Source organism: Eptatretus burgeri, chromosome 5 (assembly GCF_056783735.1).
Source record: "Eptatretus burgeri isolate ZD-2024b chromosome 5, Ebu_testis_v1, whole genome shotgun sequence".
Classification (NCBI taxonomy): Eukaryota; Metazoa; Chordata; class Myxini; order Myxiniformes; family Myxinidae; genus Eptatretus; species Eptatretus burgeri.
The window spans coordinates 10,473,810-10,494,260 of record NC_140965.1 but is presented as its reverse complement, the minus strand read 5'-3'; the positions used below and the strand labels follow the sequence as shown (position 1 = coordinate 10,494,260).

The 20,451-nt window shown below is 47.6% G+C and overlaps 1 protein-coding gene and 1 non-coding gene across 2 annotated transcripts in view; both read right to left on the bottom strand.

Moving 5' to 3' along the window:
- Positions 1 to 20,451, bottom strand: part of LOC147025826 (uncharacterized) — a 119,596-nt gene that overhangs the window by 58,723 nt on the left and 40,422 nt on the right. The gene's annotated exons all lie outside the window — the stretch shown is intronic.
- On the bottom strand, positions 19,876 to 20,073 carry LOC147025827 (U2 spliceosomal RNA). Its single transcript, XR_015058792.1, has one exon. It is a non-coding gene; the product is annotated as a U2 spliceosomal RNA (small nuclear RNA).

Here is a 20,451-nt window from a genome sequence, read left to right as displayed (position 1 = left end):
AGGGAATAAATGTCATTCATTCGGGCTGCGACGCTTTGAGATAGCCGTTTTTCTGTTCTATCTTTATTTTGAACCAACCACGTCTCAACCGCAACCACCTTAACCACCATGCCAGCCATCGTCACCAACTGCAACCACACTCAACCTCAGACAACAACAACAACGCCAACAGCCGCTACCTTTGCCGTCACAACTCGCTCCCAAACATCGCATCATGCCATTCCCAAACGCACCATGACCATCAAACCACCACCATAAACCCTCCACCACCTTCACCTCTCTCCTTCTGCGGCCATTCCCGCACCACCTGTGAGCACCGAGCGTCGGGCTGTCCTGGGCTCGTACAAGATACGCGCCGAGCCGCGAGTGCAAAATGCGGCATTTCCGAGGAGAATTCGGATCAGGAATGCTACACGCCCACTTCTGATCTGTCCAATCAGCAAGCGCGGGGCGGCTTGGCCCCGCCTCCAGGCGCGTATGTGTGGAATCGAGATATGCAAATTCTAAGATCAGGGGCGATTCATGCCCCTTTTCCTCCGTCCAATGGGCGAGCGTGGCTCCGCCCCCGAGCTCATCCTGATCCGGAAATTTGCATATGGGTTCTCCTGCCGGCCTATAAAACACCGAGCAGAAAAGCAGAGTTTGGTGGCAGAAAAGCGAAGAGAGTTTTGGGGGCAGAGAGAAAGAAGAGTTGTTGCACAAGAGTTATTGTTGCAAGGCAGTCAAGTTGGGTTGGAGCGCGGAGTGGAGTCGGGAGGCGAGGGCATCCCGGTGGTTTTCGGCAGTCGGCTGAGGAGAATTGGGGGAAGAGTCCGAGGAGCTCGGGTCCGAGGCAAGGAAGACGGCGGTCGGCGACGTGGTCGCGGTGGAATCGCTCGTCACGGGACCCAAGCAAGCCAGCTATACTTTCTTCCCCAGAGCATCAACAATTCCCCCTTTCCCCCGCGCTGAGATAGTGCAAAAATGGGGCCCCGTTCCCACCCCACTCCAAGCGGTGCCAACGAAACCCGCGAAGGAGCACGAAGTCGGGGCACCGCCACGCTGCCACATTTGCGGCTCATCACGAAGACGTGGGTCGGACCCCCCCCGGTCTCGCGGGCCTGGCCGCTCCTCCATGTCCCGTGCACACATTGGCCTACGGGCCCGTCTGCCCCCTTGCCTATAAGGGTAGCTTTCTTTTCCTTTGCTTTTGAGTAAATGTGTGTCGGCGTCGTCTGTGAAGTAAAACTGTTTAAGTGTTGCCGTGTGTCGGTCTTAGTCGGTAGTATCTCTGCGTCATTGTTTCTTTTGTTGCATTTGATATATGTGCATTCTGTTTGGCTGTATATGTGTGCTCTTCGTGTGCCGCAGAATAAATGTGCATTATGTTGAACTGTTTTCCCGTTTCGCTTCGTCTTTTCTTTAATTGAATCTCCATCTTGCTTCACGTAACGGGTTCGTCGTGTGCTTAATACGCCCGATAATTAATCGGAACCGTCGAGGCCGACGATAACACCGCTCTGTTATCACGATAGCACGGAACGGATCGCTTAAGCGGCCCGTGTCCGGAGTCGACCTGCGGCGAGGTGCGATCGCCCGGTCTACCATCTGCTTAGGTACTTAGGTAGGTCGAGTTTGGCGAACAACCCTATCCCACGCGGGTGGCCGATTGGCACGATCGTGGTGAGGCCGAAAGGCCCACCCGTGACTCGCTCCCGGCATTAGTCTGAGAGGGTCACGACAGAATTGTCCATCCGGTGGACGACGTGCCGCGATTCGAGTCACCTGGCCGTTCGCACGCCGGCGGGCGCGAATTCGCAACAATATATATATATATATATATATATATATATATATATATATATATATATATATATATATATACACATACACACGTCTGTATACATGTATAGTATATAGATATAGTTAAGGCCAAAATTATTCATACCCTTTCCAAGTTTGGAGTAGTTTGAATCGTGTTATTTGAGGAATGAGTTTCTTCTGGCTTAAGTTACATAAGAATGTGAAAAACAGCTGAAAGAATCACTGCAAGAGACATTTCAAGAAATACATTGTTTCTGGCGTATTTTATTGATAGATGTACAAAAAAGTCATGTCCAGAATTATTCATACCCTTGCATAAGGCGCTGGCACACCTTGACGATTTAGCCAGCGTATGCCGACTTCTGAAAAATTTGTCTAAAACGCTGGCACACGTCGAATACGTTATGGGTAAGTTTTGATAACATTAAGAGAACGCTGAAAAACACTGCCATACATCGTAGTACGCTGGCTTTCATCGTTGTACTTTGCGGTTGTCCTCAAATTTTAGCATGCTTGAAATTTTACGACGTATGACTCACACGTTCCGCTATGCTGGCCATAAGTTGTAGGTACGTTATGCGATCGTTGACACACGTCGACACACGTTACTTGTAAGTTACTCATAAGTCGAAACACGTCGAGGTAATGATTAGCGTACCCAAAATTTATTTATAACCTATGAGTAACGTGTTGTAGGTACGTTACACGATCGTTGACACACGTCGAGGCACGTTATGCGATCGTTGACACACGTCGACACACGTTACTTGTAAGTTACTGATCAGTCGAAACACGTCGAGGTAATGCTTAGCGTACCCAAAACTTATTTCTAACCCATGTGTAACGTACCTCCAATGCATATTGAAGTATGTAGACGTATTTGATTGACGTCTTCTGGACGACCACAGAACTTACTGAACGTGTTTCTAATTTACAGCTACCGTATAATGGCATATTGGCAGCGTTTAAAAAAAAAACAAAAAACAACAACAATAACTTCTGATATTTCGTCACGTGCCGTTACGTCACGTCCGATTGCCTCTTCAGTTTGCTCATGTCTTATTCTTAGTTCCTCCTCTGTGAATATTTTCTGTTTGAGGATATTGTCACGTCGACGTCGAAACTTAAAAGCAAATGTCCGAATATATTTTAAAATTCGTGAGGACGAAAAAAAAAACAAAAAAAACAACAACTTCAGATATTTCGTCACGTGCCTTCACGGAGCCAAGGAAAACAAAATAAAATGTGCCTTGACGGAGAAAATAAGGTTCGGGCATGCTAAACATTACCTCGACGTCTTTCGATTTATGAGTAACTTACAAGGAACTTGTGTCGACGTGTGTCAATGATCGCATATCGTGCCTACAACTTATTCCCAGCGTAGCGGAACATGGGAGTCATACGGCGAGTACGTCATAAAATTTTCAGCATGCTTGAAATTTCACGACGTACTCGACGTATGACAGCGTACTTCATTGTTTTTCAGCGTGCTCTTCACGTAAACCAAACTTACCCATACCGTATTCGACGTGTGCCAGCGTTTGACACATTTTTCATTGGTCCGCATACGCTGGCTAAGTCGTTAAGGTGTGACTGCGATGTTGACACTTCCAATTCTCAGGTGGTTATGATTTAAATCGGCGTGCAGGTTTTTAACAGGCTACGCCACGTGATCGTCGGCGATATGTGCAGCGCGCTATGACTAAGTTAGACTATCGTTGGGCAGAGGTTGTGAACGCCGACAACAGGCTAATCATTCGTTGGTATAAGTTATCTATTAGACAACGAAACGTTCTGTGTACGTTACTAATATGTTATGTAGAGTGTACGCGGTGCAGTGGGACACAAGAAGCACGCGGGCCACCATCAACTCCACTTTATTGCGCGACCAGAAGCACATTCCTGCCACCCCTAGCGGGCGAGGCATGATATACGAAAACCCAATCACGTGACACAGCACACTCCTCCCCCCGTAAAATGACCCGTCACACGATGAACGGACAATCACAACATGACCACCTGAAACCCATCAACACTCATAAAACTCCAAGTACCGCGGCCGCACTCTGACCCACCTCGGACGGGCAGCGCCACCAGACAGTCCAGGCTCAGACGCCTCCTGGCTCGGTCGAGGTGACACCCTCGCCGGACTCGCACTTTCCGCAACACCAGCCACCCCCGACCGCCCAGCCTGCTCGACGTCCCCGGGTAGGACGGCATCAGGCGAAGACCCCCTTGGCGTCGGCCCAACCAGCCCCGGCGACACAACCTCAGGTGCCGGCGATACTACCGGTGGGGGTCCCGCATAGTTCGGCCCGGGGAGGTGTGGGGGGTGTGACGCTGAACAGCGATCATGCATTTGGTCTACGTGCCGCTTCCACACATCCCCACCATCAGTCCGCACCATGCAATTCGCCGGCCCCAGCAGCACAGAGACCACCGCCGGCACCCATTTGGAACCATGGAAATAATCGCGTACCATCACCCGCTGCCCCACCTCGAAGCTGCGCAGCCGCGTCCGACGCGACATTGCCCCACTCCCCGACCCTCCAGGTCGCAGCAAATCCAGCCTGGACCGCAATGCCCGTCCATAGAGACGAATGGCAGGCGAATCACCCGTGACAGGATGAACTGCGTTCCTGTAATGGAGCAAAAAGACATCGACCACCGTCTGCACAGGTGCAACACCCCCCCTGCGCAAAGCCCGCTTCAACATCTTGACAAACGACTCAGCTTGGCCATTCGTCTCAGGGTGATACGGTGCGGACCTTAGGTGTGGAATACCATTCTGGCGCATAAACTCATCAAATACACCCGCGAGGAACTGCGGACCATTATCAGAGACCAGGATCTCTGGCAACCCTTTATTAGCAAAGACCGTCCGCAGTTTCTCTACTGTAATGTTTGCTGATGTATGCTGCATTACTACAACCTCCGGCCATTTAGAGAATGCATCGATCACAATCAAAAACATTTTGCCATTAACCGGTCCCGCAAAATCTACATGGACCCTCTGCCAAGCTCAGTCTGGCACAGGCCAGAGACCCGAAGCTCGACGCGGGTTATCAGCATCTGTCTGGCACGTGGCGCAACGCTTAACCAACTGCTCAATGTCTTTGTTCAACCCCGGCCACCACAACAGGCTACGAGCAAGACTCTTGGTCTTCACGATGCCAAGGTGACTGACATGCAGCTCATCCAAACACCGCTGCCTGAACTTCGGTGGAATCATGGTCCTCATTCCCCACATTACGCACCGTTGGACCAACGACAGCTCCGCTGCGCGTGACGTGAAAGGTTGAAATGCCGGTGTCGAAGGCAGATCGCTCCAATTCCCCGTAGAAATCGCCTGGACGACACGGGCAAGCACCGGATCACGAGCCGATTCCACCGCGACCTGCCTGGCCGTGACCGGCCCGCTTTGGACCTGGCCCAGCGCGAACACATCGACCCGGTCGCTCAACTCAGATACAGCTGGACCCTCCGCACACGGTAAGCGTGAGAGTCCGTCGCAGTTAGCATGCTTCTCGGTGCTTCGGAACTGAATATCATAATCGTAAGCACCCAGAAACAGACACCACTGCTGTATTCGCGCGGCTGCTACCACTGGCACCCCGCGTTCGGGTCTCAGGATGAATTGAAGCGGTTTGTGATCTGTCTGCAAAGTGAAATGCCGCCCCAGCAGGTATTGATGAAACCTCCGCACACCCCAGACGAGGCTGAGAGCCTCACGCTCAATCTGGGCATATCCGCGCTCTGCTGTGGACAGGGTCCGGGATGCAAAACAAACAGGCCGCTCGGAACCATCGTCCATCCTGTGGGAGAGCACTGCCCCGATGCCATATGCAGAGCTGTCGCATGCCAATAGGAGCGGACGCGCAGGCTCGTAGTGCACGAGGACTGTATCCTCTGTGAGCAGCCGCTTGACGCGGTCGAACGACGCCTGGTGTGCAGGCCCCCAAGCCCAGCGCTCGTCCTTCTTGAGCAACCGCGTTAACGGCGCAAGTTGTGAGCTGAGCCCGCGCACGAACCTCTGGTAATACTGGGGCATACCAATGAACGAGCGCAGCTGCGTCTTGTCGCGAGGCGGTGGCATGTGTTGAATCGCTTCCACCTTCCGAGGACCTTTCAACAGCCCCTCCGGCGTGATGATGTGCCTGAGGTATTCCAAGCGCTGCTTGAAGAACGCGCACTTGTCCCTGTTCAAGCGCAGGCCGCACGCTTCTAGCTTTGTCAGCACTTGGGCAATGTTCGCAAGATGCTCGTCCGCCGTTTTCCCCGCAATGAGCACATCGTCCAGGTAGGTCTGAGCGGGCAGGCCAATGCAAACCTGATCCATGGCTTTCTGCCACAAAGCTGGGGCCGAAGCAATCCCAAAACAGAGTCGGGTATATCGATAGAGTCCTTGACACGTGTTGATTGTCAAAAGCTCGCTACTCCCGGGATCCATCGGCAGGTGAAAATATGCATCACGCAGGTCTAGCTTCGTGAAGTCTTGACTCCCCGCCAACCGCGCATATATTTCATCGATTGACGGCAATGGATATTGCTCCACGCTGAGCCCCGGGTTAACCGTGGATTTGAAGTCCCCGCACAATCGGACGTCTCCATTCCGTTTCAGCACCGTGACAACCGGGGTGGCCCAATCCGAGCACGACACCCGTTCGATCACTCCACAGGCCTCCAGCCTATCTAGTTCACCCTTGACCTTGTCCCGCAGGGCATACGGCACCGGACGCGGTTTACAAAACCGAGGAACCACCCCCTCCTTCAAGAAGAGTTTTGCCTCCATGCCCTTGAGTTTCCCAAGGTCGTCGCTAAACAACCCTTGATGTCTTTGAAGAATCTCCTCCAACTGATCCTCCCATCGGCTCGGCACGGGTTGCACAAGGTGAACTGCGGCCCAGTCCAGCCTGATGCGGGCCATCCAATCTCGGCCGAGGAGAGACGGCCCGCTCCCCCGCACGACGTACACCCGAAGCGTGGCGACCTGGCCTTGGTACCGCACAGACACGTCTGCCATCCCGACTGGCGTTATCTTCTCGCGGGTGTACGTGAACAGCGTGAGGTTCGACCTGATAAGCCTCAAGGCGTTGAGTCTACGCGTGGTCTGCTCGCCGATGAGCGACACCGCTGCTCCCGTATCGACCTGGAACGTGATCGGCGTTTCGTTCACTTCGACTTCCACCGTCATCGGGCGCGCCGTCGCCGGGCCAATTGAAAACAGGCTAAACAACGGCCGCTGGTTCTGCCCCGAGTAGCCTCGCACATCGCCGTCCACGACCTTAACGGTGGCCGTCGCCCCACGGCACACACGCGCCAAATGACCCACCTTGTGACAATTCAAACACACGTTGCCTTTACACGGGCATGCACGGCGCAGGTGTCGACCTCCACATCCCAAGAATGTCCGCGGGGTCACCCCGCCGCACGCGCGGCCGCGTGGCGACATCCGACCTGCATCGAAGGTCGTGCGCGCGTCCCGGGGTGCTCGCGACCCCGCGTGGCCGGTGATGGCTCGAACATCCCCACGAGTCTGCTCGACCGCTGTAGCCGTGCTGACCGCCGAGTCGAATGTAATGGCTTCATCCTTCAGCCGTAAAACCGCTGAAACCATCTTCGCATCTCGTAAACCAGCAATAAAACGATCTCTGAGCCGAGCTGGCCGCTCCCCCGCCGTGAACTTGCAGGCCACGGAAGAATGCTTAATCCGCGCCACAAAATCAGCGACGCGTTCCTCTGCCCCTTTCGAGAGGCGATCGAACTGGAATCGAGCGAGCTGCAACGACTTCTCCGGCGCCATGTGTGCTTTCATTTTCTCCACAATGTCCCGAAACGACAGCCCGTCATCCCGGGGCCTGTTCGGTGCCACTAAATCACCCAGCAGCCGATAATGCTCCAGCGAAAGCGAAGCGAGCAAGATCGACTTTTGTTTGCTCTCGTCGACCACATCGTTCGCGTGGAAATAGCATTCCAATTGCTCCAAAAACAATTCGAAGTCGTCCCCGTCGAAAACGGGCATAAGTCCGTATTCAACCATCCTCGTCAGCCAACTAGAGTGTACGCGGTGCAGTGGGACGCAAGAAGCACTCGGGCCACCATCTACTCCACTTTATTGCGTGACCAGAAGCACATTCCTGCCACCCCTAGCGGGCGAGGCATGATATACGAAAACCCAATCACGTGACACAGCACACTATGCATATGACCAACTCGTTATGAATACGCCAAAAACTTAAAAAAAACATCAACATTTCAGCGTACGCCAACGTTTTACATACATTTTTATACGCTGCCATTGCGAGCTGAATCGTCAAGGTGTGACAGCGCCTTGAGATCAGTTCAAAGTTACATTCAGTAATCAATGGAAAAGCCTCTGTTTGTGATGACATCCTCCAAACGGTTTTTATACTTGCTCACAAGGTTTTTGCATGTCTCTACAGGGATTTTGGCCCACTCCTCCTTCGCGAAGGTCTCCAGGCCTTTGAGGTTGGAAGGCTTCCTTGCCATCACTCCGCTCTTGAGCTCCCTCCACAGATTCTCGATTGGTTTGAGGTCCGGACTTTGGCTTGGCTACGCTGGAATGTCGACATCCTTATCTGGGAACCATTTCTTGACTGACTTGGCAGTGTGTTTTGGATCGTTGTCCTGCTGATTATATTTATCTTTGTTGGTTCAAGAGTCAGTAAGTGACCACTATATTCATTATATTGTTGGTGTGTTGGACGGATCGGAGATTTAGTCCTTATTTGTTGGTCGTGGTGTCGGTCTGTCCGTGTGTGTGTTTGTCGGGGGTTTTTGACCCCCTTGCAGTTGTTCGATTTTGATGAAATTTGGGTGGTAGGACCAGTTTATAACCTCGTTGTGCCGCGTAGGTACTGGTTGCTAACGCCCCTTTGGTTGCCTAGCAACGGACGATAAACCTCTTTTTCTGGAACATTTGGCTCAAAATCAATTCCGAAAGCCAATTTCATAGCTTGAGCCATGAAAATCAGCACATATGTTCTTCAAGGGATCATGTCTGAAATAAATTCCGGTTTTTGCCCCATCCCTAATGGATATCCCACAGTCCGCCCCCGAATCTAGCTAGTCACGCCCCGAGCAACCACACGACGCATATATTCTAACTCCTGTAGCTCTACAACGGCTTGATGGAATCGAACGAAACTTTGCATGCTTATAGACCTCAATGAGTACTACACATTTGCTCATTACACCCATGACCCATCTCGCCCAGGTCAGGAGTCAGGGGTCAATTAGTGCATTTTTTACGAAAATCATGAAAAATTGACCTTCCGTGTGGCAAATGTATCTTCTCCGGGTTATGATTGTAGAACCATAAAAATCGACAGTTATCATCTGGAAGCCATTGCGCACAAACGATCGAAGCCCGATTTTCGATATAGGCCCTGGTTTGATGGCAGTGCCCCCTAGAAAATATGGGATTTCCCAATATTGACGAAAATACAAATCCCCCTTGCGGCCAGACAGTTCAAACGATCGGAACGAAATTTTGTGAGTGCTTAATCCTTATTGAGTACTACAACTTTGCTTCAGGTCATATCGACCAATTCTGACCAGGTCAGGGGTCAGAGGTCAATTAGTTCAAAATCTCAAGTCACTAAAATGCGTACCTCCTGCGCAGCAAATTCATCTCCTCCTAGGAATATAGACCAATGACCGTGAAAATTCTGAATAATCATCTGGAATACATTGCACACAAATGATCAAAGCCCGATTTTTGATTCAGACCCCCGTTAGTCCATGGTGCCCCCACTAAATTGGGGGATCTCCCGACACTGAAACGGCTAATATCAAAGTTTCACTCAGATTCACCCGACGCATTCGCTGGTAGGCATAGAGCAATGAGATTTCGTATGCATAATCTTCAGGTCATGCCCGTTAGAGGAGGTGATCTGCGTTTTCTTCTATCTCATAGTTTTCGAACGGCAGCCCTCTGATATCGGGTGGTCGCGGGTCATTCGAGCATTATCACTGAAAAAGCGAAGTTCCTATCTCCAAGACGGTTCAATTGATTTGAATGAAATTTTGCATGCTAATAGAACTCGATGAGTACTACAACTTTGTACATTACAGTAATGACCTTTCTCCATTAGGTTAGGGGTGAAAGGTCAATAAGTGCATTTTTTTGGTCAAATACCCACTCGAAGGTCTCTTGCAGCCAAACGGCTTTACAGATCTGAATACTACTTCTGGAAGCCATTACGCACAAACTATCGAAGCCCGATTTTCGATATAGGCCCTGGTTTGACGGCAGCACCCCCTAGAAAATAGGGGATTTCCTAATATTGTCGAAAATACAAATCCCCCTCGTGGCCAGACGGTTCAAACGATCTGAACGAAATTTTGTGAGTGCTTAATCCTCATTCAGGACTACAACTTTATTTCAGGACATATCGATGAATTTTGGACAGGTCAGAGGTCAGAGGTCAATAAGTCTGCTCTGTTTCCGAGATCCGTCCATTGTCGCCTATCGGCTTATCTGTCTGTCTGTCCCGAGCATAGCTCCGTGGGTTTTGATCCGATCCTGATAAAATTTTGGTGGGAGGTTTATATCATGATCTAGTTGTGTTTTCCTTAGAATGGGTGTGGTGCGCCCATTATGGGCGGAGCCACACCCAAAAAACATGTGTTTTTAGGGGGTAGCCGATTTCAATTTGCATCTTCTCCGAGGGTGTTTGTCGAATCTGGCAGGGGTTTTGGTATTTGGTTAGCCCAGTGGCACCAGCATAGCGCCACGGAGCTCGATTTTTCATTTTCGTCCCAAGGTCAAGGTCACAAGGTCACGAACTTAGAAAATTGCGAATTTTGACATAGAAATCATACGACCACCCAAACTTTGAGAGCGAGGATGACAATATTTTTGATGCATAATCTTGAGGACATTCTCCACCAAAAGTCTGGAAACCATTTTGCTTGATCTCGAACACCTTGCCCGTGGCGCCCGCTACAAGTTTGTTTTTACGCTGATTTCATCAAAGTATGGATAATAATCCGAGGAGTGCGAAATGCCATATAGCCTATATGACGTTATATTGTTCCTGGAATGTTCCAGAGGAAATTTTGCACCAAATGTCATAATCCTTGACCTTTCACCTTTAAAGTTCACAAAGGTCAATTTTTCAAAGTTGTGGGAATCGAACCGGGTTTTCGACCTTCTTCGACGAACTAACTCCAATAAGCTATAGAACGTATCCTGTTTCCTTATTTTAATGTCCACGTTGTATTGTGACTTTTAAAGGTTATGCAAAGGTCACATTTTGAAAGTCATTGAACGAAACCGGGTTTTCGACATTTTACAGCTTATAACCTGTCACCCGTACCACATCATGTTGATCATTTTTATAACTTGGTCAAAAATTATCACATTGTCTCATCCTTGACTTCTGAAACAATCTACATCGTCAAATACCACTCGTGAACCATTGCTGTCTCCAGACTTGTGCTTTGCTTACAACTATTTAATTCTTAATTACAAAAAAGGATAAAGGGGGTGTAAAGGGGAGGTGGTGGGGGGGTTAGGGTTGGGGTTGGGGGGTAGGTGCACTCCCCCAACGACCCATCACCCCCCTTATCCCACCCACATGTGTGTGTGGGGAAGGGTGGGGGTGGGATGAGGGGGTGTGTTGGGTCAAAGGTGGGGGTGCACAAGGGGAAGGGGAAGGGTAGGGGTGGATGAATGGGTGTGGCTTGTGCGGGTGGGGCTTGTGTGAGTGGTGCTTTGTGGGTGGGGCTTGTGTGGGTGGAAACAAGAAGGGGTGGAGCAATTTGTTAATTAAATTAACATGTGTGTGGGTAACTCATAAACCAATCACTAATCATGTGGATATGATGGATGTGGGTGTGGCTGGTGTGGGTGTGGCTTGTGTCGGTGTGGTTTGCACTGGTGTGGTTTGTGTGGGTGGAGTCAAAAAGGGGCAGAGTCAAAAAAGGGGTGGAGTCAATTTTTGAACTTTTGTTTTTTTCAATTTATTATCTTTGCTTTTTGCAATTCCTGTGAATAAAATGAACCTAAAACCTCTTCCCCCTCTAAATCACATAATTTGTAAGTCCAAGGAACTGTACTGATTACATCAACAATTTAAAAACTTCATTTGTCCATCGCTTAGTATTGTTGGGGAAATGGGCCCTGAGTGTGTTATTAAATATAGGATTAGCCCAGATCCCCCCTTAAATGCATGTTTAGCCAGGTTGTTTGGTAATCGGACGTTACATGTGTCGGGAGGTGTCGCAGGCTGTCCAGTGTTCATACAGTGGTGGTGTACCGAGAGGCACCGTTCTTCTTCTTCCTTCCCCCCTCCGAACCAGACCCCGCCCAGCACTCTGACAGAGTCAGTCAACGAGACGTGTCACCAACCCATTGGTGGAGAACGGCTGCAAACTCGAAGGATGGACCAATCACGTATCCCCGGGGGCAGTCCAGAAGAGCGAGCCCCAAGAAGGCAAGGGAGAAACTGTTAGTGTCGAGTCTGCGATCTGCTGTATGAGGAGTGGTTTGGTCGAGTCTGCGATCTGCTCGATGAGGAGTGACTCGACGAGCTGTTCCTCCTTGGCGATGGACCCAGCGTGCAAGTTGTCCCCAGGTTCATCCTGAGTCCAGTCACGGAGCCTCTGACTGTCCTGACTCCATGCACGGCGCGACACATCTTTTCATCCCATCGATTCGCCTGCGGAGCCCAACACCCAGATTTGGCCTAGTCTGGTGAACAGGCCAGGCCTGGATTTGTATACTGGACCTTGTGAGAAACCAGCTGGAACACACCATAGATCTTTCGCTCTTGTGCCGTTGACCTTACGGGGGCTGGACGTGCCGCGGCATGCGCGAGCGGATCCGGGAAAAGGAGTACGAGCGCCATCTTGCCACGCGGCGTGCTCGAGCACTCAAATCCGTTGACATCGGCTTCTCACGAACTGCATTCGTGCCTTTGACACTTTTTCTCTCGTCCATGAGGCACTACTAAGTACTCTGTGTCTTGTCTGCATGTTGTCTAAGGTTTATTTCACCAGGGCCCCCTTCGAAACCCGTATCCGTAGCTTCCGAATTAAGAGCGGGTTATAGATGAATGATAACGTTCGTGAATGTTTTGCTTGTGTTGTGTTTCCCCGATGTGTCCCCAATAAATCTGGCTGATTCATATGAAAGTTGCTGCCTTGAGTTTATTCGTGCCGTGCTGAGGAACAATCCGCTCGATTTTTTTTTTTTAATTTAAAACCAAACGGGCTACGGACTGGCAGACTTCGCTCGGTCTCTGACAAACCCAGTCTGTAGCCGGGGTCTATTTACACAACTGGTTAGGCCCAGGTGTACTTTGGAATCGTGATCTGAGGAACGTGACCCGAGACCTGTGCCGAACTAGCCGGCGTTATAACCCCTGAGATGGCCGTGCTGTTAAGTGCCGCTGAAACTCAGCAGTATAACCTTTTTAAAAATGAGATTTTTCACCTGTTTCTTCTTACTATGTCACCAACTTTGAACTTAGGCTTTATGTCATTAATCTCTTTTTCATATATTAATTTTGTAAATGTTTCTGATGGTTTCATTTTCGTTGAGGTATGAATTGTATCATTGTACTTATCTACAATGTCCTGAATTAAAGATAACCATTGTTGAGAACAGAGTTGAGTTAACTTTTTACAAAGTCTCTCTTTAAAAGTGCGATTGAAATGCTCAATAACAACCGCTTTTCCTTCATTAAAGGTGCTGTATAATGTAATGTTGTTATTTTAAAGAAAATTCATAAATGTTTTGTTGTAGAACTCTGTACTCTCATCAGTCCACAATTTTTAAGGTTTTCTCTTGCTTTTATTAAATATCTGTTGGAAAGCTAACATAAGAGTATTACCTGTTTTGTTTTTCAAAGGGACAACCCATGCACATCGACTCCTCAAATCAATAAAGATTAAAGCATACTTGCACCCCTTGTCATTATTGAGTTCAATCAAATCAGCGGACCACATATAATCAACTTCCTTGGAATAAATCTTCCTTCCATTAAACTTTGTGATTATTGGTTTATGTATTTCATCAGCTAATTGCTCTTCAATCTTAATGACATCATTACATCCAATAAGTTTTTTTGAATTTCCAAGCCCAAGTTTCAATTGAGCACTGATCATTGTCTTCACGATAAACCAAGCTATCAACTTTTTTCTCAAGGTTGGATTTTGTATTAAAGATAAATTATACAACATTTCTCGATTTGCTTAGTGTTTTTCTTCCAATGTCATGCTATTTTCATAATCAATATCATGCCTCATACACACTTCATCAACTCTATTTTTAGGTTTAGACCAAGGTTTACGATTGTCAGCATCATCTAATCTTTTATTCATGTTTGTTCCTGGACCACAGAAACAATATCCTGGTAGATGTAATTCCACTGGTATTCAAGGAAAATGATGTGAGTGTTTGAAAGGCAGACTGTAGGGATGAATAAGTTACTTTTTAAGTATCCTTCTGTTTCGTGGTTTAAACTGTTAAACAATAGATGGGACATTATTGTCAGTAAAGTTTTTCTACCGTTCTTCCCCTCCAGGTAACTGGTGCATTCGCGTCGGTGCACAGAGGCAGAACGTAACAATAAGCGCCACCATGAGAGCAGTGCCTTTCTCCTTGAGATGGAAGCCTTTTTGAACAACAAAAAGGGTCTAAAAAGACAAGAAAAGAACGTGGACTACACATGCACCCCAGCCCAAAGTTGCATGGTCAACCAAACTCACCCACTGCAACCCCAAAGGGTCAGGATGCGGGGTCATTCTATTGGACCACTCCTCAACAGGAGTGGGTCCCCCAACTACACCTGACCAGGAGAGCCACCGCGTTAATTCACGGTCTTGCCCCTGTCAGGTAAACACGAGTTGTTGTTCTTGGTGTTTTCAAAGCCAGGAGGTTTTCAAAGCTTTATATACGCTGCATGTCCAGACATAATAGCGGTGAACAACGGAGCCTTCAGGTAATCCATAACACGTTATGGATTTCCCACTCTAAAATAAATCTCAGAAATGCCTTGCAAGGTCGGGAATGCTTCTGGTTCAAATGGCCAAAAATCTTCTGCAGATCCGACATGCCAGTTCCCGCTTCTTTATAGGGAGAGATATATCCCTGATCTTTGTGGGAAAGCCGGGGCAGTCGAACTGGGGGAACCACCATTGGAACACCCTGTCACAAAAGCTTACCTGATTGTTGGTGTTCCACTGGGATTGCCGTGTTTTTTTTTCAATCTGCTCCTTGGCCAGACTCACGATTTCTGACTGACCCAGAGGGATTTGGGTCACACACCCATGCTTAAGGACATGTGTAGCCGCCTGGTCGCAGGCCTCATTTCCCCCCAATGCCCAAATGGGATGGGTTCCAAAACAGGTTGACAATCAAGCCCCTCCAATTGGTAATGTTGATCAGATACAATACTTCAAGAACCAAGTGGTATCTACATCCATCCTTTCGAGATTCCAATGTTGATCAGAGACAATACCTCAAGAACCAAGTGGTATTTACATCCATCCTGCAGAGATTCCAATGTTGATCAGATGCATTATCTCAAGAACCAAGTGGAATCCACATCCATCCTGTTTTTTTTTTTTTTTTTTTTTTTTGTATACCTTGGTCGAGGCTCGTATGAGAGCTAACACACAACTCACAGCAAGGAGGCATGAGACAAGAGGGGCGGGAGTGGAAGGGACAAAACATTGGGAAACAGACACAGGTGAACTGTGGAAGGATGGGGAAGGATGGGGATGGGACGGGGAACATGGCGAGGGGAAGATGGACATTAAAGGGACTTTCAGGAAGGAAAGCAGGAGAATTGAAGGAAGTGGGCTTGGGTGGATTATCGGGGGTAGAAAAGATCGAGGATTTGGATGGGGGAAGATAAGAGGTGGTGGTGAACAGCTGTTTTGAAAGCCTGGAGGGAAGAATGGGAAAGAATAGAGTGAGGAAGTTTATTCCAAAGGCGGGAAAAAAGAGGAATGAAAGAGTGAAGATGAGCAGTGATTCGTGATTTTGGTAGTTTTACCAGAAGGGGGTTGTTGGCGGACCTTGAGCGACCTGTGGAAATGTGGTTGGGACAAATCACAGAGAGAGCAGGGGGGGCAAGGCTGGAGAGGAGTCGGTAGAAGACAGAAAGACCACCGACCAACCTGCGGTAACCTGTTGAGGTTCCAATGCCTTTTGCGCAGAGAAAGAATCAGAAAGATAAAGTACGAGTTGTTCATCCATGGGATTCCTTTTCTTGCTGCCATCACCGCCTTCCTTTACTGGGACTGATTCACTGCATTTCCTGAATATTTATTTTAATGGTGAATCCTTATTTTAATTCATGGAGCTGTGTTTGTGTGTTCGTTTGTTATGTGACTCTTCCAACAGTTCTGACCCAATCTCATCCAATATTGCTACATCGGATCAGCATGACCCCAATTAATAAAGAGGGGGTTTTTTTTATCCTTTCCAGTTGTCTTGAGCTGGGTGAGGGGGTGATGAAAATTCTTCATGTAAATGTGTTGTGCAGCACCACCTCCAGGTGGGGCTGGGTATTGCAGGACTCTCCCATTTACAGTATAGTATTCCGGTCCCCACGTTTTCCAGTACAGTGAGCTGTTTTGAATTACTAGTACGTGCCCGTAAAAAAAAAAAAAAAAAATAATAATAAATAAATAAACCACACAGGCCGTTTCTTCCTCCTAAGTGTCCATACGTGCGTGACCCGGAAGTTCAATATTATTCGCAATTACGATTATTCGCAATTTATTTTTAATACCCAATTATTCAATTAGCGCCAACGTATTTTACCTTTTCGCAATGTCGTGGCAAGGAAAAACAAAAAGAGAAGAGAAGAGAGAGAAAAAAATTACTTCCTAGTTCGGAGCATACCAGCACTCTGATGTTCCCGAAATTTATACACCGTCTAATATGAAAACGATCATAACTTGGGCCATTATGTTTATCTATAAATGCGCATAAGAAATCGAGAAATTATTAGAATACACGAAGTCATCACTCTCCGGAAGCCCGTACGTTGTAACCCGTAATGGATCCTGAAGTCCGTACGTTGTAACCCGTAATGGGGAACGCGGCTGTGCTTCCCTTCACCATCGGCCACGCCCATGCAACAACGTGTCTTGCCATTGGTTGGTAAATAAATGGCCATAACTTGGGAAGCACTTGTCCGATTAATAACAAACCTTGAAAAGGCACATCCTCAGGTCCCCAGCAATATACCTGGCAAGTTTCAATTACATCGGACCAGAGGTTGTCGAGAAACAGCGGTCACACACACACACACACACACACACACACACACACACACACACACACACACACACACACACACACACACACACACACACACACACACACTGCTGGAATTATAGATAGATAACCAGTAGGTATGTTTTTGTGTCATTCATATAATCTGGGTTATTTATTTATTTTTCCAAAAGCCGGTCACACCTTGACGATTTAGCCAGCGTATGCCGACATATGAAAAATTTATCTAAAACGCTGGCACACGTCGAATATGTTATGGGTAAGTTTTGTATACGTTAAGAGCACGCTGATGCACGCTGAAGCATGCTGGCATACGTCGTAGTACGCTGGCATACGTCGTAGTACGCTGGCATACGTCGTTGTATGCCGAGCTCGTCGACAAATTTTAACATGCTCAAAAATTTTCGACGAATGCCAGCGTATGACTCACACGCTCCGCATGAGCTGGCCATAAGTTGGAGGCACGTTACGCGATCGTTGACACACGTTTCTTGTAAGTTACTCATAAGTTGAAACACGTTGAGGTAATGTTACTTTTAGCATCAGTATTCCAGAATCCATGTTTTTTTTGTCTTCGGCATGACGGTGATGTTGACACTTCGATTTCCAGTGCGGTTATAATATAATATAATTAATAGGCTGCCGCTCAACGATTTAAATCATAACCGCACTAGAAATCGAAGTGCCAACATCACAGTCATAGCGAAGAAAAAAAAAACAAACAAAAAAACCATGGAGTCTGGAACACTGACGGGTTCCTCCTGTGTGAACCCCATTTTTATATAGCAATTCCCCTAAATGCTGCCGATATGCCACTATATGGTAGCTGTAAGTTAGTAACACGCTCAGTAAGTTCTGTGGTCGTCCAGAAGACGTCAAATACATCTACATATGTCAACATGCGTTGGAGATACGTTACACAAAGGATCAAAGCACGTTACTCATTGGTGAGAAATAAGTTTCGGGTACGCTAAACATTACCTCGACGTGTTTCGACTTATGAGTGACTTACAAGTAACGTGTGTCGACGTGTGTCAACGATCGCATAACGTGCCGACAACTTATGGCCAGCGAATGCGGAACGTGTGCGTCATACGGTGGCATACGTCCAAAAATTTTGAGCATGCTTAAAATTTGACGTACTCAGCGTACTACGACGTATGCCAGCGTGCTTCAGCGCTCTCTTAACGTATACAAAACTTACCCATAACGTATTCGACGTGTGCCAGTGTATTCGGCAAATTTTTCATACATCGGCATACGCTGGCTAAAACGTCAAGGTGTGACAGCATATTTATCGGTTCATCGATGTATAGTGCAGTTATGATTTGAATCGTCGAGCGGCAGCCTTTTAATAGGCTACGCCACGTGATCGTCAGCGATACGCTGCCGTGCGCTCTGCAGACGTTGGACTATCGTTGGGCATAGGTTGTGAACGCCAACAACACGCTAAGCATTCATTGGTACAAGTTATGTATATGTTATCGAAACGTTCTGTGTACGTGACTAATACGTTATGCATACGTCCAACTCGTTATGAATATGCCCAAAACTGGAAAAAAACATCAATAGTTCAGTGTACGCCAGCGTTTTACATACATTTTGATACGTTGCCATACGCTGGCTAAAACGTCAAGGTGTTACAGCGGCTTAAACAGAGCTGTCAGTTGCCTATACACCACCCAAATAAAGGTATGTGTCAGAAGAACGTGTTGCATGTGTGGAACAAGATCACCAGTGGGGCAGGGAGGTACTCTGCTGGAGTTATAAGCACTTCAAGAAGAGATCCCAATCAGAGTATTCGGTTCGATATTTGGATTATTTCTCCTTCGCTGCTGTTTTGAGAAAATGAAAAACGTCTTTATGACTTCAACCCTTCTGGGGGGATTCCACCCTCATATGATGATGAGAGGTAGAACTTAATGACGTCATAAAGCCTATTGTTGAGTCGCGATTGCTCCGCTTGTTTGTTTCCTCATCACAAGAATCTCTTTGAATCATTTTGTTCCACATTGATCCCTTTGTTTAGATTCAAGAGAAGATTACATCAGAGATGAAGTCAATGGACAGCCGAGAGGTACGCACACTCGCATCCAAACTGTCCCGTGTCAAGCCTGGGTTGGATTCCCGACCAAGCTATAAATATCATCCTGGTGTTTCATTAATGTGTGTGCTGTCCCTCAGATGGGTGTAAAACGCGACCTCTCGTCTGCCAGCATTAGTTGGTGGACGTTGAAAGAGTCGGCAAGCTATTGCCGGCCGGCACCCTGGCCAAATTAGAAATTCCTATCCCAACCTTCGTCGAACGTACGTCTTGGCCATCCAGTTCATGAAAGACTTGTCAAACTTATTCGCCCATGCAGGCCACCAACCCCGCAAGAGCGTGGGAATAATTGTGGGCGTGAAGAAGAGGAAGAAATTTGGGAATGAAGGTGACGCCAGCTGACTTCCAGGCAGATGGAAGATGTCCTCGGGCAAATGATTGGGTGAAGATCCATCATCAAAGCAACAGTTAAAACTCTCTTCCATTGACAGCACCCTCAACCCAATGCACCATTGTAATGGAAGCTTTGAACGCACGGAAAAGTGCACAGAGAACCTTCTGTACACCCAGTCCAAGGACATGAGAAACGCACGCTCGCCAACTCGGACTCACAATGGACTGCATCATACATGGACTCATCATGGACCTTTCACATGAAAACTCGGATTTAGATGTGAAGACTATTAAAGAGAGAAACCACTGCATGACATACAATAATCTTTTCTTTATTTCTAATTTACCCCAAAAGGGGTGCACCGTTCCTGGCGATACTGCAATACCAGGTCGATGCATGGAGCAGACGGAGCAAGCCCCTAATCCAACTCCCAATACCAAAAATCCATTTAATAGACGAGTCCCGCATTGCAGGACATATCAGCTACTAAACTGATAAGAACAGATACTACAAAGATTTTTTTATTAAAGTAAAAACCAGCAAAACAAATGTCTCAAACCTTCACATCAAACGTAGTAAACATGTTTAGGCATACAATCAAAGGGAATCACAACATGCCTCTCAAATCATTATACAAAAACATTTCTTTCTTGAATAAAGAAAGAACAAAATTCAAAGAAAAATGGTGCATCCCAAAGCATGCTGAAACCCTCGCTTTCCACAGAGCCATTTTGACACAATTTAAAATTCTCCAAAAATTCTTCTGTTGTGGTTTACAATCTTCGCCAAAGGGACCAAACAAAATCATGTCCCAACTTAAGGAAAACTTGACCTTCAATTTGCACAAAAAATTAACTAACACATCATTCCAAACTAGGGAGGCAAACACACAATCCCACCAAAAATATTGGACCGACTCAGACATGT